The 27450-nt window shown below is 38.0% G+C and overlaps 1 long non-coding RNA gene across 1 annotated transcript in view; it reads right to left on the bottom strand.

Annotated features, from left to right (window-relative positions):
* The window catches only part of LOC106999911 (uncharacterized), a 141674-nt gene extending 118016 nt beyond the window's left edge, over positions 1-23658 (bottom strand). The window contains exons 1-2 of the long non-coding RNA XR_013396955.1: positions 23507-23658; positions 9106-9219 (exon numbers count right to left, since the gene is read on the bottom strand). This is a non-coding gene — a long non-coding RNA (uncharacterized LOC106999911). The remainder of the gene's footprint in view (positions 1-9105; positions 9220-23506) is intronic.
* Between the last annotated feature and the right edge of the window lie 3792 nt (positions 23659-27450).

The raw sequence follows: 27450 nt of genomic DNA, 5'->3' as shown, positions 1-27450 counted from the left end.
GATTTTTAAAGAGCTCATTCAACATAGTTCTTTGAAAAGATATTCCTCCTTAAGCTGATCTCCTTTCAGTGGGATGGCCTGTGTACAAACATAAATTTGACAAATTAAGTTTAGAGCTCTTCATTATAAGACACAATTAACTTACTCCAATAAAAAGGATGATTTATTGCTTTAAGCATGTTAATAAAAGCCCCAGCCACAACTGAGAAACAAAACATAGTTTAGAACAAGAATACTGTATTAATATACATGATGTGGGTTCAAACAGGGCCAAACAGTTCTTGAATTTCAGATAGAGGCCTGTCCAACAACAACCTTATTTTGAGCATTTCCAAGGTAGATTTCAAATAAATTATAAAAAGCAAGACAGAAATATTTAACTAAATGTGAAAATAGACTTTTAAACACAGTGAAAGTACCAACCATAAATAATTTTTGCAAGCAATATTAAGCCAGACTTACCATCCTTCCAGTAAAGCACCTACATCACACACTAAGAATCTTTTTATTTCTTCTGGCCATGATGAATTCATATGAGTTACCCCATTTTCAAAAAGATGTCTACAGAAGCTCTCCTGGCAGCCAAAAGCAGTATTCTCTCAAAATAGAAACCCCTTCTGAGTTCGACTTAACAGGTCTGTTATGATACTCTCAGAGAATTTACCAGTCTGAGGAGTTTTATTACATGTAAATGTAAATTTCTTCCAAGGCTTGAAGAAATTCACTCCATATTTCGGGAAATGAACATGTGATTTTTAAAAAATGTTGTTTTAATAAATGAAACAATAGTTCTTTCTACGAGGCACCTTGCACTACTGATTAAAAGCTCTTGTATGTTTACAACAAAGCAAAAATGCATTCAAACACATGAATATATGAGACAAAATTATTCAATATGCCCAAAAGCAAGTGAGGCTTGTATAGAGGCTAGGGTAAAGTAAAATAATCAATTCCTGTTACAGGTAGTGAGTGGCATTTGGTTTCCTGGCAGCTGAGGCAAAAATGGAAAGATGCCATGCATTACAAGTTAATTATAATAGCACAGGTAGAGCAGCAGGGAGGCTTAAAGGTAAAGTTAGCACTTTTTTTCTCAGAACAGAGCTTTGATCTTTTCAGGCTTGTGCACTTATCTGAAACGCCACATTCAGCACCACACAACATGAAATACAAAGATTTAGTCTTGTTTAAGTTTTATCTTATAGCTGCATGTGTGCGCACGTGCGTGTGTATGTACACAGGTGCATGTGTGTGTGGCCAGCTGTCTGTCTCATCTATAAAAGAACATCAATACATAAAACATAAAACTAGCAAACATCTCATTTTAAAAACTAGAGCACAAGAAGCCATCAAAATGAATTAAGAGTAAAATCCATCCCTGAATAACAAAATAAATCCACTGTGTGCTGAAAGTGAATCCCTATGAAAGACACAATAAATTGACTTGTTGCCTGAGGATATTTAAGATTGAATGTTCACCAAATACAATGATTTTTTGTTTTGCAGAATTTTATGCTGAGTTGTTCTTTACAGAACTAATATGCCAAAAGACCCATACTGCTTCCTAAGTTTACGCTTAGACAGTATGACAAAGTTATCAGTATAAAGAGAGGCACTTTTATTTCTCTTTGTTTTAGCAGGAAGAGATAAGTTAATTCATTTCATACTTGTATCATGTTAATATAGATTAAAAAGACAAGTGTTAGAACTTACTCTTTTTTAGGGCTAGATTTCCTTCAACAAGAACGTATATTTACTTGCTCTAATTTTGGCAAATATATTGAATGAAAGACATTGTAATACCTGAGGGACCGTCTGGATAGACCATATGGATTGGTTGGCCCAAAGACAATTACTATCCAGAGAATCAGAGCCAGATGATGGAGCAATGATGAAGTTCACACATAGCTTTGAGATGCCCTTAAACCTGAGGTATGTCAATGCAAGTGCATAAAAATAAATTGTTACATTTTCAATTAAAAAAAAACATGAATTGGAAAGACAATGTCAAGAGAATAGGAAGACAAGCCACAGACCAAAAGAAAATATTGCAAAAGACACATCTGATAAAGGACCTCTGTCCAAACATACAAATTCTCTTAAAACTCCACAATAAGAAAATGAACCCATTTAAAAATTAGCAAAAGCCCTTAAGAGCCACTTCACTAAGGAATATGTACAGATGGCAAGTAAACATAGGAAAAGATGTTCAATATCATATGTCATTAAGGAACTGAAAATTTGAATAACAACAATATACCACTACACACCTCTTATAGTTGCCAAAATCCAAAACACTTACCATACCAAATGCTGGCAAGGATGTGGAGCATGAGGAACTCTCATTAATTGCTGGTAGGAATGCAAAATGGTACAGCCATCTTGGAAGAAAGTTTGTCGGGTTCTTACAAAACTAAACATATTCTTACCATACAATCCAGCAATCACACGCCTTGGCACTTATCCAAATGAATTTTAAAATGTGTGTCTACACGAAAACCTGCACATAGATGTTTATAACACCTTTTCTCATAATTGACAACATTGGGAAGCAACGAAAATTTCCTTCAGTAGGTGAGTGGATACTGTGGTACCTCCAGACAACAGAATATTATTCAGCACTAAAAAGAAATATGCTGTCAAACCATGAAAAACATGCAGAAGACTTAAATGCATATTACTAAGTGAAGAAAGATTTTAACAAATGTGGCGCTCTGGTGTAGAATGTTGATAATAGAAATGGTTGTGTATGTGTGGGAGAAAGGAGGAATATAGGAACTCTCTGTACTTTCTGCTTAATTTTGCTGTGAACTACAACAGCTCTAAAAAAGTTTATTAATAAACAAAAAACACGATGATTTCCTATATTGCGTTGAAACTAACATCATAACTTGCTTTTTTCTCCTCTTACAGGGATAGAAAGAGTGGTTATATGTTTATATTCCTTACGTCTAGAACTGCTGACTCCTAATTTTTACTTTATTTTCTGTCATTTTCTTCATTTTCTCTGTCCTGCCATCTCTGTTAATGACATATGTCAAATAAAAAAAATAAAAAAAAGAATGCTGCTTTGAGAGTAGCAATCAAAAGCCTTGTTTGAAAAGTGACTAAGATTATTTAAATAAGCACCCTGGAGATCAACTAGTTGAAACTCTTTAAGAAACCATTAAAAAGTCAGGAAACAACAGGTGCTGGAGAGGATGTGGAGAAATAGGAACACTTTTACACTGTTGGTGGGATTGTAAACTAGTTCAACCATTATGGAAAACAGTATGGCGATTCCTCAAGGATCTAGAACTAGATGTACCATATGACCCAGCCATCCCATTACTGGGTATATACCCAAAGGATTATAAATCATGCTGCTATAAAGACACATGCACACGTATGTTTATTGCGGCACTATTCACAATAGCAAAGACTTGGAATCAACCCAATCTCCATCAGTGACAGACTGGATTAAGAAAATGTGACACATATACACCATGGAATACTATGCAGCCATAAAAAAGGATGAGTTTGTGTCCTTTGTAGGGACATGGATGCAGCTGGAAACCATCATTCTTAGCAAACGATCACAAGAACAGAAAACCAAACACCGCATGTTCTCACTCATAGGTGGGAACTGAACAATGAGATCACTTGGACTCGGGAAGGGGAACATCACACACCGGGGCCTATCATGGGGAGGGGGGAGGAGGGAGGGATTGCATTGGGAGTTATACCTGATGTAAATGACGAGTTGATGGGTGCTGATGAGTTGATGGGTGCAGCACAGCAACATGGCACAAGTATACATATGTAACAAACCTGCACGTTATGCACATGTACCCTAGAACTTAAAGTATAATAATAATAATAAATAAATAAATAAATAAAAAAGAAACCATGACTGCCTCAGCCTTGCTAATCTCTTTTCTTATTACTCATCAATTCCGAATTCCATTAATCTCCTAGCCTAACTTAAGAGTTTTCCAGAATGATCTGTCAGAAACACGTTCTTCTTCATGGTACTTCTTGCACATCTGTCACAATCGCTTTCCCTCAGGGCTGTACAGAAGGCATGATCACATCCCCCACAAAGGACGTTTTCTTCCATCCTTGTCTCTTTATTAGATAGTACCCAGAAGTGCCCCAACAGACTTTCACTCAATACTCACTGGCCTAGATTATTCTTCAACTGAAGTTGGCAAGTGACTGGCAAGAAAAATTACCCTGTTTGGTCATGATCAATTACAATTTACACCGCAGGACCGAGAAGGGGGTTGGTTTTGTTTACTTATCACATGGAAGAAAAGTCCAAGTATTATAAAGTCTCACCGAAAAGAAGGGATCGAAGAAAACAAAAATGAAAGAGGGAGGAGGAGAGCAAGAGGAGAAGAAAGAATAAAAGAAAGGGAGTGAAAATATCTTTGGGATAAATAACCAACAGCATCTATCTACAGTTTTATAAAGACAATTTCAGTAGAGGGTAAGATTTAAAGTTCTATTAAAGCAAACATGGAGGGAAATTAGATGAGGAAATAAAGACAGTATACACAAACTATATTTTAACGGATATTGATGTACATGGAACAAAGATATATCCAATAGTTTACAGAGAAGAATATAGGGTCAAAGAAGTTTGAGTTAGTTTTAGTTTTGTTTTTAAGATAGGTGATATTGTGGCATATTTCTAGGCCAATATGAATAATCCTGAAAAGGGAAAGAAAATGATGTAGGAAATGTGACTATTATAGGATCCAACTCCTGGTGAAAATGAGATGGAAAGGATTTAAATTACTGATAAAGAGTTTTCTCTTTGCAACAGAAGTAGGTACAACCTTTTAATAGAAGGGATAAGTCAGTAGCTGAATACAAATGCTGAAAGTTTGATTGAATTGTTAGTTGGAAAAAAATGATAGTTCTTATGCAATTATATTTCTTTTCTTTCTAAAGTGAGCTTCAGTGTTACGAAAAGAGAGTAGGCAGATAGAGATGTTTGAAATTTGGGGAGAGAGGAGAATGTATGAGATTCTCAGAGAGAAAGGAAGTGCATTTTCTTGAGAAATATTACGGGGCAGCCTAGTAAAGTTGAGCTTTTTAGCGTATCTTTACTGTTATAGCGTTGGCACAGAAGAAGTGGATAATTTGGTTGGGTGAGTTTGGGGTTTTGTCAGATAAATAGTATAATGGAGGGAAGATGAAGAAAAGGAGTTAAGGGTGCTTTTAAAAGAGTGTTACAGTACTAGCCCATGAAAATTTTAGGCTGCATAGGGGAAAGAGATGTAAGAACTGAGTAGAGGTGACAGATGGTGAAAAGGAGTCAGGTCAATAAGTTTAAAGTTTGAATGAGGTCAAAGAATGTTTGTTTGGGGAATATAAAAGGAAGTCACTAAAAAGTTGAAGGTGTGCAGAAAATGGTCAGAGAAAAGGGCTGGAATTAAAATTTTGAAGGTGCTATAACTACTGATGATGACAAGATGGCTGAACTAGAATGCAAAAATGATAGTTGGGACACCAGGATGTGGGATGGACTATTCACTTCTTGGATTCATCACTTATTTGCTGTTAACCTTAGATAAAGTAGTTCACATCTATAGTTCTTGGTTTCTTCATCTTAAAAAGGAGGATAATAATATAAACCAATTCATAGGGTTGTTGTGAAATCTAAAAATGTTCATTATGTAAAATGCTTTCAGCAGTGCCTGGCATATTGTAAGCATTCAGTAAGTGTTCCCAGTTAGTACTATTTGCATTTATATCATGTATTTATTACTTTATTTTTAAATGGTGAAGTTCCTGAATATTTTAAGTATTCACTCTATAACAGGGACTGTTCTAAGCACTTATCTTTTTAAAAAATCTCATTCAATTCTCACAGTGTCCTTACTGGTAGGTACTATTGTTATACCCATTTCATAATTTAACCAACAGGGCATAGCTAGTAAGTGACACAGACATGCTTTTAATCATATCAGTCTGCTTCCAGATTCTCTGTCCTGAAACACCATCCTATGCAGTGATTGACAGTGGCATAGGTGAATTCAGGTGATGAGAACACAATGAACGAGGAGAAGACATTTGGAGGGAGAGATATGAAAACAACAAGGAAGGGTAATGGATAATGAAGTCTATGACATGCACATCAAAGAATCCGGGGTTTTGAGGGAGGAAGGAAGACAGACAGCCTGGAAGTGACAGTGGGGAACAAGGCTTACAACACACAGAAGCATTTCAAGCATTTCCGACCAAAGGACAACATGAAAAAATAGCTTCAAATTTGGTCATCTAGTGAACTTGGCAGTTCCTTAGGATTCTGTCCTTGTCATTGTATTTTTATCCCAGGGAGAGAAAGTTCTTGTGAAATTCTTGTCCTCTACCCAATCTTGCTAAGAATCATACTCAGTTTAGGGGCAAAGCTATAAGGTTAACCAATAGGTTACCAAGATGATTTTTTTTAGTGACTCTCAGACCAGTTCCCACATGAAAGCATTGTTTTAAAAACAAAGCAAATTATCAAATGTGGGGACTTTTCTGGTATGTGAGATATTGCAAATAGTGTAATTAGATACAACGTTCCTAATTCCATTTACTTACATGACAGTTTCAAAAATCAATCTATCAACCAATCAAATGCTTTTCATAACCACGTAGCTGTAGATGAGGGATTAGCAAAGTGCAACCAATGAACTAAATTCAGTCTGTCACCTGTATTTACATGGCATAAGAGCTAAGAATTACTTTTACCATTATGAATGGGAGAAAAAAGTTAAACGACTAATAATATTGCATGACATGCAAAACTTATATAAAATTAAAATTCTAAATGAAATAACTAAAATCTCCTTACAAATTAGCATTAACAGATAACATTTGCAATAACATTTTTGATCACTTTAAACCCAGATTAAATAAAATGTTTTCCCCCCAAAGAGTTCCATTCTTATCTTCCCATTACAGAAATGTGTATGTGATTATTATTATGTTTTGAATTCCATCAATAAAAATCTTTTTTTGCTATATATTTGTCATATAATCACCTACACAATATTCACAATTTTATCTTTAATCCTGAGATGCTTAAGATATTTGATATCTGGACTCTTACAGAAAAACTTTGCTAATTTTTGGTCATAAATAATGAGTAGACACAGTTTATGTTAGTGTAGGTATTATCATGTGAATATTGTGAATGTGATTTGTGGGTGTCTGTTTATAAATGTAGCCATTTGATCACATATTCATTCCGCTCACAGACATTTATTGAGCTCCTATGCCAGAAACTCTACTGGATGCTGAGAATACAAAGTTGAAAATAGGTAGTCATTGCTCTTAACAAAACCAGTCTTATTATTTTTTGTAGTGGTAATTTTGATAAAATTTAAGAAGAACAAATAATTTCTACAAAATTTTCTTTTAAATGAATATGCCCTTTTGTTTCTCCAACTCAATTGCCAGCTATAATTGGTTACTGAAATTTATTATTTTATAAAACATTTGATGAATTCACTGATTTTCAGTCTCAGCTAGAAAATTGGAGTAGGCAAACAAGACATCTCTCTCCGACCTAACTCCATTGGAGTAAGGGTCTTGTGACCTCTCTCTGCTATGCTTACCCCCTATTATGTCATTTGAATTTTTGGGGGGGAGTGGCGGTGCCTGGCATGCTACTTGGATAAAGTCATCCAAGGTCTGTGTCTCCGTCAAACTGAACTGAGCATTGTCAGTTATCATAGCAATTGTGTTGCTCATCAGCAGAATTGAGACCCAAAGCCATTTCCATACTTTTCAGTAGCTAACGCTTATCCTTTTCTTTCTAAATTGTCTCTGACATCAATTGCCCTGCAGGATTTCAGTGTGGGTTTAGGGGACTGAACAGCCAATGAATTCAGGCTGTTCTTATAGCATGCAACCATAACTTGTGTTTAGCTTTCATAACAGAATCTTATCCAAAACTGTCTCAAAGATGCCAAAACCAATCTGAAACCACTTCCTAGGTCCATTGCATAACAAGTGGATGTGCTCTTCCCACCACATGATGAAGGGCACTACGCAGTTAGATAGCTGATCATTTGAATGGTGAAAGTATTTGTCTCGCTGTTACATTTAAGCTACAAAATTTGCAAGATTTCTGGTTCTACATTGTTTATTGAACATTTTTCTATTCACATTCATTGCTATTCCTTCTTTAATGCCCGGGAAGAGTCTATTGCTATCTCTTTTCCCTCACATCCTAGAGTGAGCCTAATTCAGGAGCCCTCACTTTTAAATGTACCTCTTAAAGTACAGTGTTACTCATTGGGAATGTTCTGCCGTAGTTTAAAATTACCTTTAGTAAAATTTTGCCCTTTTTCTTTTTTTTTTTTTTTTTTTTTGAGATGGAGTCTCGCTCTGTCGCACAGGCTGGAGTGCAGTGGCCGGATCTCAGCTCACTGCAAGCTCCGCCTCCCGGGTTTAGGTCATTCTCCTGCCTCAGCCTCCCGAGTAGCTGGGACTACAGGCACCCACCACCTCGCCCGGCTAGTTTTTTGTATTTTTTAGTAGAGAGGGGGTTTCACCGTGTTAGCCAGGATGGTCTCGATCTCCTGACCTCGTGATCCACCCGTCTCTGCCTCCCAAAGTGCTGGCTTGAGCCACCGCACCCGGCCAATTTTGCCATTTTTCTAAGTGTTTGCTGCTTCCAGGGCCTAATACTTACACATGCAAATGCAGGCACAGCCAGAAGGTGGAGAATTCAGTTCTTCAGAAATTAAGGGGTCTTATTTTTTACGTTGAATCTGGACGTTGGCCCTCAGATACCCTTGATCAACTTAACCAATGATTTTCCCTACCTAAGCACATAAGAAAAAGATAGAAAGAGGATAGAACACAAAAATCCCCTGAATTTCCTAAAGCCAGAGTTCCCAGCCCCTGCACTATTGCCATTTACTTCCCGTTTCTGTTTGATCCAGTCAGGCATCTGAGGCCTCTAACTGGATCCAATCTAGTTAATGATCAGATCCAGTACAATCATGGACCCAGTCCAATTTCTGTCATAACTGCTGAACCCCGTTTAGATCTAAAATTTGCTCAAACTTGGAAAGCTCAAAATACAAATCCATGCAGCTTTGGAATCAGAGAACTTACCCATGATCCTCAGGTGCTACCAGAGGGCAGTGGACACAGTGGGCCCGGCAGGCATCTCACTTGGTGCCCCTAGGAGCTGCTGGGAGTCTACTGCAAATCCCACTCTGACATCTTCTGCAAGAAGGAAAACATTAGACAAATTAACTGAGTTTAATTGAGCAAAGAACAATTCAAGAATCAGGCAGCTGCCAGAATCAGAGATGCAGGAACTGCCACAATAGGAATTTCAGGGAAGGTTGAGGACCTGGGGATTTTCCTCAGGTGGTGCTGATGGATATCTTTTAGTTTACCTCCTGAATGAAGGCAATTTTCTTAGAATTTATTTTAGAAGGTTTTAGTGCCATTAGAAGTAAGTCCCCTACTCAATTTGCCTGGTTCTAAAACCAGCTTTTTCCAGTTGTATAAGCAAATAAATTATTTTAGGCATTTCAAAAGACCTCCTGGGGGAAATGTACATATATTATATATATTTACAAATATATAAAAAATATATATATAATATATATAACTTTTGTGGGAGTGTGATATTTGGGAATTCAGGCTTTTACCTACTACCTACAGAACAAGAAATAGGAGAGAAAGAAAAATGAGTATTTAAGGGTTGCTTTGACAGAAATAAAAGAACCAGGGGACACAAAGTTTTTTTTTTTTTTTAACATATAAAATGCTTTTTTATTTCCCAAGTGTCCTGTTTCCCTAGCTCTGTCAAACACGATTGAGCTTATCTGCCTGGGAAATAGCAGGGCTATGGAAATTCTTATTTGGTTCAGCAGCCACCTGTTACCCCAAATGTCTTCTGTGGTAGCAGTGTTGATTCTCTGAATCCTGCATCCATGAAAAAGAAGTGCCCATTCATTTCCTTTTATTTTACAAATATACAAAGCTGGAAGGTTGTGCTGTAGCCAGAGCACACTGTACAAAGAGGAGAGTTTGGCAATGCTGGAATAGGAAGGAATAAAATAACAAATTTAAGGCTGGAGGGGAAACAAATTGGAGGAAAAAAGTGAGATAAAAATTAAGTGTGCAGGGAGGGTGAGGATCACATCTAAACCTAATGGCCAGAGACCAGATTATGCAAATTATTTCAGGCAGCTCCATACTCTGCTCCACCCAAGCACCCAGCCAATGAAAGAACATTTCTTTAATTGATTTTTCATGTCTCTAAAACTACCAGAATTATCTAAATTCTTTAATGGTGTAAAAAAAGAGATATTTTAACTTAATGAAATCAATGTGATGCCATTTTGATAAGAAAGTAATATATGAAGTGATTAATAAATTTGGGAGTTTCAGTTGAGCCCTATCTATACCCACTACCATCAAAATAAGAGCCTTCAATCAATTATATTTAGTGCATTCCATGTTTCTGGGAAGACATCATCATGTCCTCACCTTCGACATAATCCTTAGAGCCATTCTAGACTCCTCTGTCTCTTTCACCATCTCCCCAAGCTTTAGCATAAGAAATTACTAATACAGGTAGTATCTGTTTCCTCAATATCTCTCAAATCTGTCCTCTCCTGTCTATCCACACTACCACTACTTCAGCTTAGGTCATCCAATTCCTCATCTGGATTTCTGATATGAACTAAGTGGTCTTGTCTCCTGACTATACTTTAAAGAGAGAATTTGCTAAACTGCAAATCTGTTCTCATCATCTTCTTGCATATCTTTCTTTGGGGTCTTCCACAGCCCTCGGAATAAAGCTTACACATATCCCTATCCTTACAGGACATTTCCTTAATGGCCTTTCCAGGACAATCCTCTCATGTCTTTAGGGCTATCCATGCTATGCCATAGTGACATTGCTTCTAACGTTTTATGCTGTCTCATGCCGTTGGAGCTTTGTTGTGATACTGGATAGTCTTGACTATTCATCTCATGAAACTGTGTTTCATAAGTGTAGAGACCATGTCTTATTTGTTGTTATAGCCATGGCACCTGGCATAGTGTTTGGCACATGGTATAATGAGGCAAAAAACTGGTAACTTTTAAAACAAATTGACAATTTTAAAAGGAAGAAGTGTTTGTGAGCTGGATACAGGTACCATAGTCATGACTGTGAAGCTATCCCTGACCATCCTAAGAAAACATAATGCTCCTGGAAGTTTGGGCCAATGGGAGAAGGCTAAGGTGGGTTATGGTCACCAGAAAAAAGAAAAAATAATAAATGCTTAAAAGCAAACTGTCTACTGCATAATTTTGCAGAGGGCTGGCCCTGATGTAAGGGATGGCTCAAAAGGAAATTACTGCCCGACACAGGAGGAAAGAATACCAATTATTTTTCTCTTAAGCAGGGCCAGGCCAACTCAACAGAAAACCAGAGAGGATGGGCAATGCATTCCTGGAAGGAAGCTACTGGTGCTGGTGCCATCAGCCTGGCTGACGAAAGAGACATGATCTAGGAGCCACCCAGCTGAAAGCTGGTACACCACAGACAGACATGCTTCTTGGAAACAACCTCTGGCCATCAGGAATTCAAGCTTAGCCTCAACTTCTCAGATGGAGCCTTCTAATTTTCCTTTTCCCTCCCCTGTGCTTCTTCCAGGAAACCTGCCTTGTCCTCTGTGGTAGTTGTGAAAGATCAAACGTGCCTTTTACCAAAAAGCCAGGACTTTCATCTCCTCCCAGCTCCTTTGCGTGTATCCACATGGGACGGCTCATACAGGGACACTCCTAGGACCTGACATGGGGCCACCTCCACTCTATGCCTATGAGCTTTTGTGTGGAATGAGAGTACACGAAGTCAAGGTGGAAGACCAGACCCACTAGTCTAAGACAGTAAATAATTATAGAATACTGTGACCATGAAATACACCACTTTGAATAGAATTTGTCTGTGATATATTTTGAGCCAAGACAATTTTTGCATGCTTTTATGCCACTTCTTCATGATGTTACTCATGCTAACAACTAACTTTAACCAAAACGTTACCAGGAGAATAAGGCAAAATCAGAAAACAAAACAAAACAAAACAAAACAAAAAAAACCATGGCCTACCCAATTAATTGAAAATTTAAAAATAGTCATTGAAATGGGAGAAAGAGATCTGACTCCACTTTGGTACCCAATCTCTTCTCCCAATATTCCAATAAAGTTTCCAAACTTATCCAGACATTCTCCACCTGCTTCCCAATAACTTTTCAGTGGGTTTCTTCTACATGCCTACCTCCTCCATTCTGCCGAGTTGTACCAGTGCTTATAACCATTACAGCATAAAATCATTCCTCTTCCACTCTGTCTCCCCCATCATCTACCTTCCTTCTGGAAGGTAGGGATTTGTCTCCATCATCTCAACTTGTCATCATTAGGTCACTCGTTCCTTCTAAACACTACTTCCTGTGCCTCACTGCTAGACTGCCACCATGGCCAGGGATCATGGTGTAATTCAGCACATAAAAACCAATGCACAAGTACTGGTTGATTGTCTAATTTGGCTGATTCCATGTACCTGAACACAAAACTTTGGACATGGCAATATGTTACGTGTTGAAACTGTGTGCTCCATGTACACAGTTTATAAATAAGACCGTAGGGACCATGTCTTATTTATTGTTGCAGTCATGGCACCTGACACAGTGTTTGGCACACAATAGAAGGAGGCAAAAGACTAGTAACTTTTAAAGCAAATTGACAATTTTAAAAGAACAGAGTGCTTGTGGGCTAGATACCGAGATTACAGTCATGACTGTGACCCTATCCCTGACAGTACTAAGACAACATGATAGCCCTGAATGAATATAAAACATGTCCAAAGTTTTGTCTTCAAGTACACTGTTGCTCCTTTCTGAAACCTTCATTTTCTCACATTAATTTAAATACTGCATGCAGATGGAGGATTTTGTCTACCCATGAGAGTTTGATAAAATATCAACCCATGAGAAGGTTACAAAAGTACAGATGTTGTCAACCCTGAACATAATTTTGAGCTTGGGGAAGCAGTGACAATGTGGTCTAAATGATTCCTCACTCATGATGCTCACAGAAAAACATTCACAAAGCTCAATCAATAGCCCCAGTGAGGCTAGAAAATCAGGGTAATTCTGGAAATAGAGAGACCATAGGGTATATACAGAATAGCCATTGATGGATGATGTACTGTTTTTATAAATCATAGGGTTTCTAGCCCACAGAACAACTCGATTTCTTTGACTAACCCACAGTATTTTTAGCCATTGCACTGACAAGTTCCATGTCTGAATAATATTCCTCTTTTGCTTCCTCAATTCTTGTGTCTTCCTTCCTTCCTGCTGTGAGATGCTGTGTCTACTGTGTCTTGCTAAATCACTACCATATTTACTTGTGTTTTTTCTGCCAACATGCTCAAAACCTGTTTTGTCCCCATCTGGGGGAAAAATATAACTTGAAAAAAGTAAAAAGAAAATTGTGTCTCTGTATGAATAGATATATTCCACGGTATTTTCTACCTCATTTTGAGCCCTTCCTGGTTACCAGGTATCATTAAGCAATTAACACATACTATCACATTTAAAATTCACCACATTCACAGTTTAGGTACCTGTTATTACCTTCAGTTCAATTTATGAGGAAATGGGCACAGAGAAACTTTTCCAATGTCATTTGCTAGTATATTGTAAAGCCAAAATTTGAGCCTAGGTCAGTTCAAACTTTTAAGTCTTTGCTACTAATCTTCTATGACTTTGAAGTCTGGATCTTCATTTGCCATTGCTGCCTCCAATTCTGGACATGTTCATCAATTTCAAAAGAATTCTTGTCTAATGAAATTGTGTGTCACATAAGAGCACAGAAATCATAATGATACAACTAAGACTGAAAGAATTTAAATGACTTATTGTAAGATGTTAAAGCTATTTCATGCCATCTCAAATCAAAACTAAGTTTTTCCTGTCCTTCTGTTGTTCTTTTATCCTTCTTACAACACTGTGACCCTTATATTTTTCCTATTTTTTTAAGAAACAGAGTCTTCCTCTGTTGCCCAGGCTAGAGTATAGTAGTACAATCATAGCTCATTGCAGCCTCAAACTGCAAAGCTCAAGCAATCCTCTTGCCTCAGTCTCCTGAGTAGCTGGGACTATAAGCAAGCACCACGTCTGGCTATTTTTTAAATTTAATTTAATTTTTTGTAGAGATGGAGTCTTACTATGTTGCCCATGCTAGTCTCTTGGTCTCATGCAATCCATCCACCTCAGCCTCCTAAAGTGCTGGAAATACAGGCGAGATCCACTGTACCCAGTCTTATTTTTTCTATGAATTTTTGGTGAGCAGTATTTCTTTTCCTTCACAGAAGCAGCCCTATTTTGTCAAAGAAGAATGAAACATCTCAGAGGCAGAGATCCAAATATACTTGACCCTTGAACAATGCAGTAGGTTAGGGATGTCAACCCCTTGTGCAGTTGAAAATCCATATATAACTTTTGACTCCCCAAAAACTTAACTAATAGTAGCCTAGTGTTGACTGGTAGCCTTACTGATAATATAAACAGTTTGATTAACACATATTTTATGTTATATGTATTATATACTGCATATCATTCGAAGCCATAATGTACACACTAGATAAATAAACCTTTTTTATTCTTAAGACTCTTGGTTATGAAGGATGATTATGTAAATGCAAGATGTGAATCTATACGTTCTCACTTTATAAGTTGCCCGTGGGAATTCACTTCGTTGGTGGATGAGACTAAACACAAGCAAGCCAATGCTAGGCAAGCTTCAAATTGGGCCTCTGCATTTTGGATGGCCTCCTGCACCCCTTTATCTTTCTCCTGTCTCCTGGAATTCATCTTCTTCCCTGCTCATCTACCACCTGTCTATAGTTTCTCACAGATTTGGCTGCCCAAGCACAAATAGTACTAACTTCTCTTTTCTCGACCCCTGTTACCCTCTCTCTTTTTCCTTTCCATGAATTCTCATTTGCTAAGCTGGATGATCTCACTTAAGTTTTTGAGGTTTTGAGATCTCTATTATTCTTTTCCATTCGTTCCCCTGTCCTTTGCTGAGAGCTCCCATGACCTTCCAATACCTTCTTCAGTCCAGCCCCTAAAAAAGAATTCCACCAGAACAGAGCCTTGCTGTAAACTGGGAACCTTTCCAGTACCCCTTTTCCATGACTACTGCCCTATCAACATTTAAACTATCTGAATACTCTTCCTTCAAGTCTTACACTTTTGGGTGGTTAATGAGCACTAAAATTACTAAACTAATCCCAGCAAATGTGTGAGCTTCCTAATAATTCACCCCATAGTAATCAAATTCAAAAGCACACGTGTATAGAAAACCCTCTCTAGAAGTGGCTGCATTTAAAGACAGCAAGATAGGTTCCTCTAATCTCATAATAGAGACTAATCACTGCTGGCTTTCTTGACCTCCAAAGCTAAGTTTATTACTCCAACTCTTGATAATTACCATTTCATTTCTCATTGTGTCCCTTAAATTACATATTTCAAATAGATGGTTTAGAATTTCATTAGATGATAGTAAAAGCTCTATTTTTCCTTTTACTTATAGGGTATTTTTTTATTATTATTATTTTTCTCAGAACTTCTCTGAGCTTATTTCTTTTTTTTTTTTCTTCTTTTTTTTATTATACTTTAGGTTCTAGGGTACATGTGCATAATGTGCAGGTTTGTTAAATATGTATACTTGTGCCATGTTGCTGTGCTGCACCCATCAACTCATCAGCATCCATCAACTCGTCATTTACATCACGTATAACTCCCATTGCAATCCCTCCCCCCTCCCCCCTCCCCATAATAGGCCCTGGTGTGTGATGTTCCCCTTCCCGAGTCCAGGTGATCTCATTGTTCAGTTCCCACCTATGAGTGAGAACATGCGGTGTTTGGTTTTCTGTTCTTGTGATAGTTTGCTGAGAATGATGGTTTCTAGCTGCATCCATGTCCCTACAAAGGATACAAATTCATCCTTCTTTATGGCCGCATAGTATTCCATGGTGTATATGTGCCACATTTTCTTAATCCAGTCTGTCACTGATGGACATTTGGGTTGATTCCAAGTCTTTGCTATTGTGAATAGTGCCGCAATGAACATACATGTGCATGTGTCTTTATAGCAGCATGATTTATAATCCTTCGGGTATATACCCAGTAACGGGATGGCTGGGTCATATGGTACTTCTAGTTCTAGATCCTTGAGGAATCGCCACACTGTTTTCCATAATGACTGAACTAGTTTACAATCCCACCAACAGTGTAACAGTGTTCCTATTTCTCCACATCCTCTCCAGCACCTATTGTTTCCTGACTTTTTAATGATTGCCATTCTAACTGGTGTGAGATGGTATCTCATTGTGGTTTTGATTTGCATTTCTCTGATGGCTAGCGATGATGAGCATTTTTTCATGTGTCTGTTGGCTGTATGCATGTCTTCTTTTGAGAAATGTCTGTTCGTATGCTTTGCCCACTTTTTGATGGGGTTGTTTGGTTTTTTTCTTATAAATTTGATTGAGTTCTTTGTAGGTTCTGGATATTAGCCCTTTGTCAGATGAGTAGATTGCAAAAATTTTCTCCCATTCTGTAGGTTGCCTGTTCACTCTGATGGTAGTTTCTTTTGCTGTGCAGAAGCTCTTTAGTTTAATGAGATCCCATTTGTCAATTTTGGCTTCTGTTGCCGTTGCTTTTGGTGTTTTAGACATGAGGTCCTTGCCCATGCCTATGTCCTGAATGGTATTACCTAGGTTTTCCTCTAGGGTTTTTATGGTTTTAGGTCTAACATTTAAGTCTCTAGTCCATCTTGAATTAATTTTCATATAAGGAGTAAGGAAAGGATCCAGTTCTAGCTTTCTACTTATGGCTAGCCAATTTTCCCAGCACCATTTATTAAATAAGGAATCTTTTCCCCATTTCTTGTTTTTGTCAGGTTTGCCAAAGATCAGATGGCTGTAGATGTGTGGTATTATTTCTGAGGGCTCTGTTCTGTTCCATTGGTCTGTATCTCTGTTTTGGTACCAGTACCATGCTGTTTTGGTTACTGTAGCCTTGTAGTATAGTTTGAAGTCAGGTAGCATGATGCCTCCAGCTTTGTTCTTTTGATTTAGGATTGTCTCAGCAATGCGGGCTCTTTTTTGGTTCCATATGAATTTTAAAGCAGTTTTTTCCAATTCTGTGAAGAAACTCATTGGTAGCTTGATGGAGATGGCATTGAATCTATAAATTACCTTGGGCAGTATGGCCACTTTCACGATATTGATTCTTCCTATCCATGAGCATGGTATGTTCTTCCATTTGTTTGTGTCCTCTTTTATTTCACTGAGCAGTGGTTTGTAGTTAGGGTTTATTTTTAATTTAAAAAGTGATGCAAGCTTGTTTTCACAATTAAATATAAGAGTAGTGAAGAAAAGGTTAACAATCTCACTTTACCCCATTTCTACTCCATCAACTCTGATTAACCAATGTTAACAATTTTGTATGTATTCTTCTACCTTGTTCTCTGTGATCCAAAAAATTATATCCAAAATAAGTATGTATGTTCACACAAAGATATGCACATGTGTAAATAAAGTATATTATTGTACTTCAAACATGGGATCATTTTATACCTATGACTCTTTTGCTTACTTTTGTTCTTAATAACATATCATGGATATCTGTCTGGTCATTATATTCTATATTATAGAGCCCTATAGTTTAGTCAAGCTTCTCTCTAATAAGAGATACTCAGGCTGTTTCTAGTTCCAGTGCCACTATAAATAACAATACAGGAAGTATCACTGAGTATAGCTTTGCATTTAATGTTTTTTCAAGCTGTAAGATGTATTTCCCAAATTGGGATTGCCCAGGTCAAATAAAATGTACATATCCTGAAGAAGGTTGGTTAGAGTAATTCTCACTCTCATTAACAACATCCCAAAGTGTCCATATCCTTGGCATATTTATAATATCATTTTTAAAACTATAAATATATTATTTGTTATAAGCATACAAATGGGTATGTTTGTGTATATGGGGGCTTGTGTCTACTATAATGAGACCCTTAAAACTAGGGGACTGAGGTGGAAGGAATGAAAACAGTTACCTGAGGGCCACCTTTAAAAAGGAATACTAACATTTTTGTATGTGTTAAACCTGGTTGAAAATACTGCCAATGACCCTTCTGGGAGCATAAAGATAGAGGTAGACATTTTAGGAAACATGAAAGCAGCCTTTAGAATGGGTCTGGAAAGAGGGAGAATGTTGTTATTAGCAGCAAATTGCAAAACAAGCAAATTGTTCTAATTTAATGTCTGTATATGGAAAATTTGGCCAGTTTCTTTATTTTTCCTATGCTTTGTCGATCTGTGTAGCGACTTGTTCCCTGAAGTAGCTCAGAGTACACATGAGAGGCAGTAGAGTGTATAGTGAATAACAATGATGGAAGTAGTAACAGGAGTTAATATTGATTGAGTGCTTGCAATGAACCACATGTTCTTCCACGTGCTAAGTTGAATTCCCTTGATATCACCATGCACTGCACCACCAATATGCACAAACTTCCTATATTCCTAGAATGTCCAGTCGGTCCTAGCCACATACATGCATTGATGGGATGCCCTGTTAGGAGTTATATTTGAATTTGGCCCCTACTGCCCACATCCTCATCTTTCTGCTCCCATTCTCTTCTTACTCCCCTGCTTCACACCCACAGTGCTAAATAGAAACTGCTAAGGTGAAAGTCACCAGGTGACCTCTATATGGCCAAATCTAAAGAACACTGTCTTCAGTTTTCTCCCCTTTGACATTTGGTCACTGTAAGTCTTCATGAATTCAACTCTCACCTGTCTCATCATGCATATTAACCCTCTTGCCTGGCTTTCTTTCATTCCTCCTTTCTTCTTCTCTATTATCCCCTTAAAGGCTAGTCTTCTCCAAGACACTAAATTTGAATCCTTTACCCATCTATGGAAAACCCAATCCATATCCATGAAATCAAATACAACATATAGGTTGCCAATACACAAAGCTAAAACTCCAGGCCTGAGTCCCTTCTGACAACCATATCTTTATCTCAAACTACTTAGCAGAAGCACCAGATATATCTATCTATGATTAAAATAAAACTCACTTTTTTTCCTTTAAACAAGCCTATTTTTCCTTCATATTCTCTGTGTATCATGACTATCCAGCTACTACTCATCTTACAAATCTAAAAACATCATCCTAAATATCTCCTTCTCTCTCAACTCCCAATAATAGCAGTTATTTATTGGATTTTGATGTGGGGCCATATTATTTTTATACTTTGATTCATTTCATTAAAAAGTGTCCCACAAATTAGTGGCTATAATTCCCACTTCACAGGGGATAAAGCTGAGTCTCAGAGACACTCAGTAACTTGACCCAAGTCAGACAGATAGTACAACGCAGTATGAGATTGAAATGAAATTCTGTTTGACTTAAAACTCCTTGTGTTCTCAACTACACTGTGTGACTGCTCACCCAGTACTGATAGTGATTATAATAGCCAATGTGGACTGAATGACTATGTTTGAAACACCAGATACTAAGAACTTTTCACAAATTAACTTGTTTAATGCACACAGAAGCTCTATGATTTAGGTACTACAATCCCATTTTACAAATGAGAAAACTGAGATTCAGAGAATTTAAAACTTGCCTTGTATGAATAACCCAACCAGTAAGCTATAAAGTTGTAGCTCCAGGACTCAAAACCAAACTCTCTACGCTTCTGAGATCTTCCTCCCCAAAAAGCACTTTAATCTGCCTCTCTGTCTTCATCACCACTGCTACTGTCCTGGTTCAAACTCTCATCATTTCCCTCTGCCTTTTGTCTCCTACTCTATTCCCATTGAACCTAATGCACTTCATACATGGCTGCATCATTAGCACATATGACGTGATTTCCTAACTCTTAACTTCTCAGGGACTTCATGAAGGCAGGTATTTCATCTTATTCATCTCTGTTTCCATCCAAACATTGATACATTTTAGATAAATGGATAGACAGGTGTGTATCCTCCCCAACCATCAGTATGGCTTATTTGTGAACAAATCTCTAAGGTTTCATCCCCAGCCACCATGTGCAGAGAGATAAACAGATTGAAAAAAAAAGGCAAAGCAAATCAGTACACTGATACCACCACAGGCAGTTTAGTAATTCTATTCCTTACTTAACTTTCTCTACTAGATCATTAGCAAGACAATTTACAACAAAAACGAATATAGTAAGTCCAATTTTTAAATTATTTTTCTTTCTAGAGTTGGGTCTCACTTTGCTGCCCAGGTTGATCTTGAAATGCTGGCCTCAAGCGATCTTCCCTCATTGGATTCCCAAAGCTTTGGGATTACAGGTGTAAGCACTGCACCCAGTCAAGTCAAATGGAATACAGGCTTACTTTTTATTTGTTTGTGTTGATTTTAAAAACAATAAGGATTTCCAAGTGAATAAAAACATGGAAAGAATATATTTCTTTACTGTATGATCGTACCTAAACTGACATCTTAGCACTAAGTATAATGGAATTATCCCTGTCTTTAAAACTTGAACCATAACATATCTCATAGTGTGGATAGGGCCATGTTATATGGTTGTAATAGCGTGGATTTTTTTGGGATGGGGGGAGCAGGACACAGATTTTCAGAGATGTCAACTTCCTGTAAATTAGCATACTGGTGGGAATTTCAAATAAGTTTTCAAATTTTATAAGAAATTGGCTAATATCTACCCAAACACCCAAATTTGTAGCCACCAAATAATTGACTCCTTTGAAGAAGACATTTTTCCCTTTCCACAGGTATATCACTGAACAGCCCTGGACATGGTGAGTCTAGAGAACCAAAGGTGAAAAGGAAACAAGTCCTGGACTTCTTCCCAGTATGCCAGGAAAGAAACAGCAGTAGGACTTTTAGAACACTGGGAATTGGTAGGACAATGCCCTGTTTGTAAAACTTGATTTATTCTGAAAGAAACACTTGATTCTATTCCTCCTGATATCTCAAATTCTGCTAATTTCTAAAGATGGCCATTCAAAAAGAGCACATCTAGTCATTATTCACTTTGTCTCGAAAAACATTTTTTACTCTACTTCAGATAAAGATGCAGCGCCTTATCTTTGAACAAACCACTAAAGTTTTATTCCTGGCCAATCTTTTTTCTTTCAATGAAAAAAGAACACAGAATTTGACATGTTACGAGTTAAATCCAACTGTTCTCTCTTAAAATAGGTAAGACATTTTGATCTTCATTATCTATATCTGATATGAAAACTGACTTTTACTTTTAAGTTGTCTTTCTCCAAGTTGCTGAAAACCTTTTAGATAGCATCTACTTCACTGTGAGAACTTTTAAAAGACAAAGGGATAGGCCAGGGATTGAAGTGGTTTCAAATTCATGGCTTACACTGATGTGTCAATCAAGGAAAATTCAGAATGACCAGTGCTTGAGGGTTGAGCCCTATCCTTGAGGATCTGTGTCAATGAAATATTTGGCCCAGGGGTCACTGGTGGAGCTGAGCTATGCCTTGGGTGCCAAAGGACTGGCATGCTGTGTAGCCATGTATAAAACAGTTGTTTAAAGTATTCATTGTTTTAGAGGTTTGCTATTAATTCTGATATTTAAAAACCTTGTGAAATACCTTAAATGGAAACACAGCTACAAATGTGGAACTTGAAGCTTTGTTCACCCAGCCTCTGATGCCTCAGCTCTATGAACCAGAGGTCTCTTCTTCTGTATCCCTTTCTTTAATAATAATGACTGTGTCCTTTGACTGCCCATTGCCTAAAGGCTGTCCCCCAATATTCTGTTATCAACCAAGAGCTCTTCTACTTCTAGTCTTAGTTAATTTAGGCTGCCTCCCTGTCTTAGTTAATTTAGGCTGCTATTACAAAAATATCATAAACTGAGTGGCTTAAACAACAGAAAATTATTTCTCGTGATTCTGGAGCCTGAGAACTCCAAGATCAAGGCACCAGCAGATTCAGTGTCTGGGTCATAGATGCTGCTTTATTAAACTATGTCTTGGTATGGTGAAAGTGGTGAGGCAGTTCTCTGAAGCCTCTTTTTATAAGGGCACTGATCCTATTCATGAGGGCTCCATCCTCATTACCTAACTACCTCCCAAAAGCCTCATTTCCTACTACCATCATCTTGGGAGTTAGGATTTCAATATATGAATTTTCAGGGGATACAAACATTCAGATCATAGCACTCCCCAAATTACTGTTTTCATAACACAGCAAACTGCATTCACAAAAAGCAAATATAAAGAAATATATCATTCCTCACCATACAATTAATGGCTCCTTATCACCTACAAAATAAAATCCAAGTCCGTGAGCATGATGCTCCAGTCAAAACCATATGTATTAGTCTGTTCTCATGCTGCTAATAAAGACATACCAGAGACTGGATAATTTATAAAGAAAAGAGTTTTAATTGACTCACAGTTCCACATGGCTGAGGAAGCCTCAGGAAATTTACAATGATAGCAGAAGGCACCTCTTCACAGGGTGGCAGGATAGAGAATGAGATCCAAGCAAATGGGAAAGCCCTTTATAAAACCACAATATCTCAGGAGAACTAACTATCACAAGAATAGGATGGGAAAAGCTGCCCCCATGATTCAATTATCTCCACCTGCCCCATCCCACAACATGGGATTATGGGAACTACAATTCAAGATGAAATTTGGGTGAGGACACAACCAAACCATATCATTCTGCCACTGGCCCCTCCAAAATCTCATGTCCTTATTTTCAAAACACAATCTTTCCTTTCCAACAGTCCCTCAAAGTCTTAGCTCATTCCAGCATTAAACCAAAAGTCCAAGTCCAAAGTCTCATCTGAGACAAGGCAAGTCCCTTTTGCCTATGAGCCTGTAAAATCGAAAGCAAGTTAATTACTTCCCAGATAAAGTAGGGGTACAGACATTGGGCAAATACATCCATTCCAAATGGAAGAAAATGGCCAAAATAAAGGGGCTACATGCCCTATGCAAGTCTGAAATCCAACAGGGCAGTCATTAAACATTAAGGTTCCAGAATGAACTCCTTTGAATCCATGTCTCACACCCAGATCACAATGATGCAAGAGGTGGGCTCTCACAGCCTTGGGCAGCTCCATCCCTGTGGCTTTGCAGAGTACAGCCCCCGTCCCGGCTGCTTTCACAAGCTGGCATTGAGTGTCTGCAGCTTTTCCAGGCATGTCATGCAAGCCGTCAGCGTATCTACCATTCCGGGGCATGGAGGATGGTGACCTTCTTCTCACAGCTCTACTAGGCAGTGCCCAGTGGGGACTCTCTGTGGGGGCTCCAACCCCACATTTCCCTTCTGCACTGCCCTAGCAGAGGTTCCCCATAAGGACTCCACCTTGGCAGCACACCTCTGCCTAGAAATTTGGCATTTCCATACATTCTCTGAAATCTAGGCGGAAGTTCCCAAACCTGAATTCTTATCTTCTGCATACCTGCAGTCCCAATACCACGTGGAAGCTGCCAAAGCTTGGGGCTTGCACACTCTGAAGCAATGTCTTGAGCTATACCTTGGCCCCTTTTAGCCATGGCTAGAGCAGCTGGGATGCAGTCTCATGACTGCACACGGCACAAGGCCCTAGATCTGGCCCCAGAAACTATTTTCCCTCCTAGGCCTCCAAGCCTGTGGTGGGAGGAACTGCCTTGAAGGTCTCTGACATGCCTGGAGGCATTTTCTCTATTACCTTGGTGATGAACATTCAGCTCCTCATTACTTATGCAAATTTTTGCAGCCTGCTTGAATTTCTTCCCAGAAAAATGGGTTTTTCTTCTCCATTGCATCTCCAGGCTGCAAATTTTCTAAACTTTATGCTCTGCTTCCTCTTGAACACTTTGGCACTTAAATATTTCTTCTTCCAGATACCCCATATCATCTCTCCCAAGTTCAAAGTTCTACAGATCTCTATGGCAGAGGCAAAAAACTACCAGTCTCTTTGCTAAAGCACAGCAAGAGTCACCTTTACTCCAGTCCCTAACAAGTTCCTCATTTCCATTTGAGACCACCTCAGCCTGTACTTCATTGTCCATATCAGTATCGGCATTTTGGTCAAAGCCATTCAACAAGTCTCTCAGAAGTTCGAAACTTTCCCACATCTTCCTGTCTTCTGAGCCCTCCACGTCTCTAAGAAGCTCCAAACTTTCCCACATTTTCCTGTGTTCTTCTGAGCCCTCCAAAGTGTTCCAACCTCTCTGTTTGTTACCCAGTTCCAAAGTTACTTCCACATTTTTGGGTATCTTTATAGCAGCACCCCACTCTCTGCAGTACCAACTTACTGTATTAGTTTGTTCTCATGCTGCTATAAAGAACTGCCCAGGACTGGGTAATTTATAAAGAAAAGGGGTTTAATTGACTCACATTTCTGCATGGCTGGGGAGGCCTCAGGACACTTACAATCAGGGTGGAAGGCAGCTCTTCACAGGGTGGCAGGAGAGAGAATGAGAGACAAGTGAAGGGAAAAGCCCCTTATAAAACCATCAGATCTCGTGAGAACTAACTCACTATCACAAGAACAGGAAAGGAGAAACTACCCCCATGATTCAGTATCTCCACTCATCCTCCCATGACATGTGGGGATTATGGGAACTACAATTCAAGATGAAATTTGGGTGGGGACACAGTGAAACCATTTCTCCATGCTTAAAGAGAAATTTATATTCATATATTTAAAAAGAAAAAAATGCTGAAAATCAAAGATCAAATTATCCATTCAAGAAGTTAGATGTGCAAACTAAATGCAACACATGAAAAAAGGGAAGAGATGAGATAGAAATTAATGGGAAAACATACTGTGAAGACAATGAACACACCAAAAGTAAGTTATTTGTAAAGACTAATTAAACTGATGAGCCTCTAGTGAGACTAATCAAGAAAAAAGAGAGAAACGGCACAAATAACTACAATAGGGAGAAAAGGGACAACCATTACTCATTCAGACATGTGAAATATAATGACGACATTATGCAGCTGCCAGTTAAATATAGGAAATGCAGTTAAATCTGAATTTCAGATAAACAATAATTTTAGTCACAAATATTATTTATCTGATATAGATCAGAATAATTTTATATTGTTAAAGATATTGAAACCATAATTTAAAATCTTTTCAAACTAAAAATATTCCACGTCTAGAGGGAATCACTGAGAACTATATCAACCATTTAAAAAAGAAAACAAATTATTTCCAATTCATTTTATGCAACCAGCATAAACTTTATAATAGGCCAGACAGAGCATTAGGAGAAAAAAAATTCTGGTCAATTTCTCTTTTAAACTAGTACAAAAGATATATGATCTATAAAGATTAAACAGCTCAACAAAGTTGGGTTTATTCTAGGAATGAAAGGTTAGCTTAATATTTTGGAATCAGTCAATGTTATTCACCACATTAACAAAATAAAGAAAAAATATTATTTAATCTTACATAGAAATAAAGCATGTGGTAAAATTCATGTTTACACAAGGATGTTCTGCCTATACTTTGTTCTGACAACAGTGAAGACAGTTGGTATACCGTGCATGTTAAGTTATTGCAAGTTGTATACTGATTGAATTAGCAATTTCAGACTTGTTCCAGTTGAAAATAATTTCAAGTTGATAAAAGCGCCAAGTTGGAAATAGTTTAGCTGTGATGTGTCTAAATTTCTCAGAGAACTATATTCATATTCCTGGAATCACAAGAATATGTTTAAATAGGAAGGGTTTGGTCAGAGTCAAATAGGGCAAAGGTCTCTAAAAAGGTGATCATATGTTTGCTGTGCAAAACTAGCACCATGGTTATAAACCTCTGCCTCATGTCAATAATATTATAAAAAAAAAGCCCCATGCAAATGAAGTGAGCAGTAAATTGAGTGGAATAGATTGTACTCTCTGCCTAGTAGAGAGGTTTGAGAGAGGTAATGGAGAATTCACAAGTGTAGGTTATACAAAAGGGAATTCAAGCCTGCATGCTCGTGGTAGAAACCTGCCTGCACAGATAAACTAAACATGCTAACATTCTTGTTGGCATGCCTGCTGTTCCAAGTGGCCTCTCTTGCATGGAAGGAAACCTCAAAACTGGTAGGAGGCTCCGTCCCCTGGTATGGTGGTTTTTGCAGATAGCTTGGGCTCCTGGCAATTGAGGCAGTCTTTTGGCTTCATTACTTTTGGTGGGACTTGAGCCCACCTAATGGGTTAGGATAAATAAACAGAAGACTCAACATATACCTTTAGATTTGGAGAAAGTGGTTCTTTCTACATTATAAAGATCACATTGTACACTCAACTTTATATTTAAATATTTTAATTTAATTTTGAATTATGAAAATTATTTCCCTTGAGGCTAGAGTTCCTATCATAGTTTTCCTGATGCCTGGCACTCAGTGTTGAGTGAATAAAAACAACTTAATATTAAGAACCATATTAAAAGTCTGTATTTTATGAATATAAAGGTTTAAATGGGTAGGAGTCTTTCAAGGAGCGTTGAGTAGAACTGAATAATATGAAGTTGAAGAGTATTGGGCAGGGGGAGGCAGCTTAAACTTGGATCTCTCTAAACAACATTCCCTGTTCAAAGAGCTTCCATGGCCCAACTCTGCCTATTGCAGTGGTTTTCAGCTTCTGTTAATAAGAGCCCAGGAACTACAGAAAAGTAACAGAGGATTCCAGGAATGGCTGGGATGGGAAGGGAGGAGGAAGTGTGTGTGAATTAATGAAAAGATGAATGAAATGTTTCTGAATGTTCATTCCTCCTCCAACCAGAACAGCAAAGTATTTATCAATTTTTAATGCATTCATTTATGGAGAGTATTTTATTTGGAAAAAAAGGAGTTCACTTGCTTGATATGAAAACCACTGGCTGTTTAGTGGTACTCTATCATACAGTTGGTAACAAGGAGACTGCAGACACCGTCTAACGAGCTATGGCAATGGCAGACAAATGCAAAGAGAGTAGGCTGAACACAGATGGAGTGACAGAACTGGCTAGACGCTTCCCAATCCTGTTTCCTCCTCCTCGACACTCAGGAAGAATAGATTTTCCAGCCTTCTTTGCAGTTCGGTTAGTATCATATGACTGAATCGGACCAACTGAATGGAAGTAAGAGCGATGCATGCTATTTCCAGGCCAGTCCATAAAATATTTTGTCGGATCTTCAACATTTTCTTGTCTCTCATTTTTCCTTCTGTATGCATTAGTTGTCACTTTGAAGTGACAACATGGCAGAGGCTCAAGATGGTGGGTCCTTGAGCTGCTACTTTCAGACAACCACCCAGGATTGCCATCCAATCAGGAGCTTCCATATTTGACTGTGCTGGGAAGCCCCAAATTTTAATTGGGTTGACCCACTGAGATGTCAGAGTTTAATTGTTACTATAGAATAGCCTAACCCAGTATGATCAATC

This window comes from Macaca mulatta, chromosome 8 (genome assembly GCF_049350105.2).
Source record: "Macaca mulatta isolate MMU2019108-1 chromosome 8, T2T-MMU8v2.0, whole genome shotgun sequence".
NCBI classification, from domain to species: domain Eukaryota; kingdom Metazoa; phylum Chordata; class Mammalia; order Primates; family Cercopithecidae; genus Macaca; species Macaca mulatta.
Note: the sequence above shows the minus strand (reverse complement) of the source record. Positions and strands in the feature narration are given on the sequence as shown.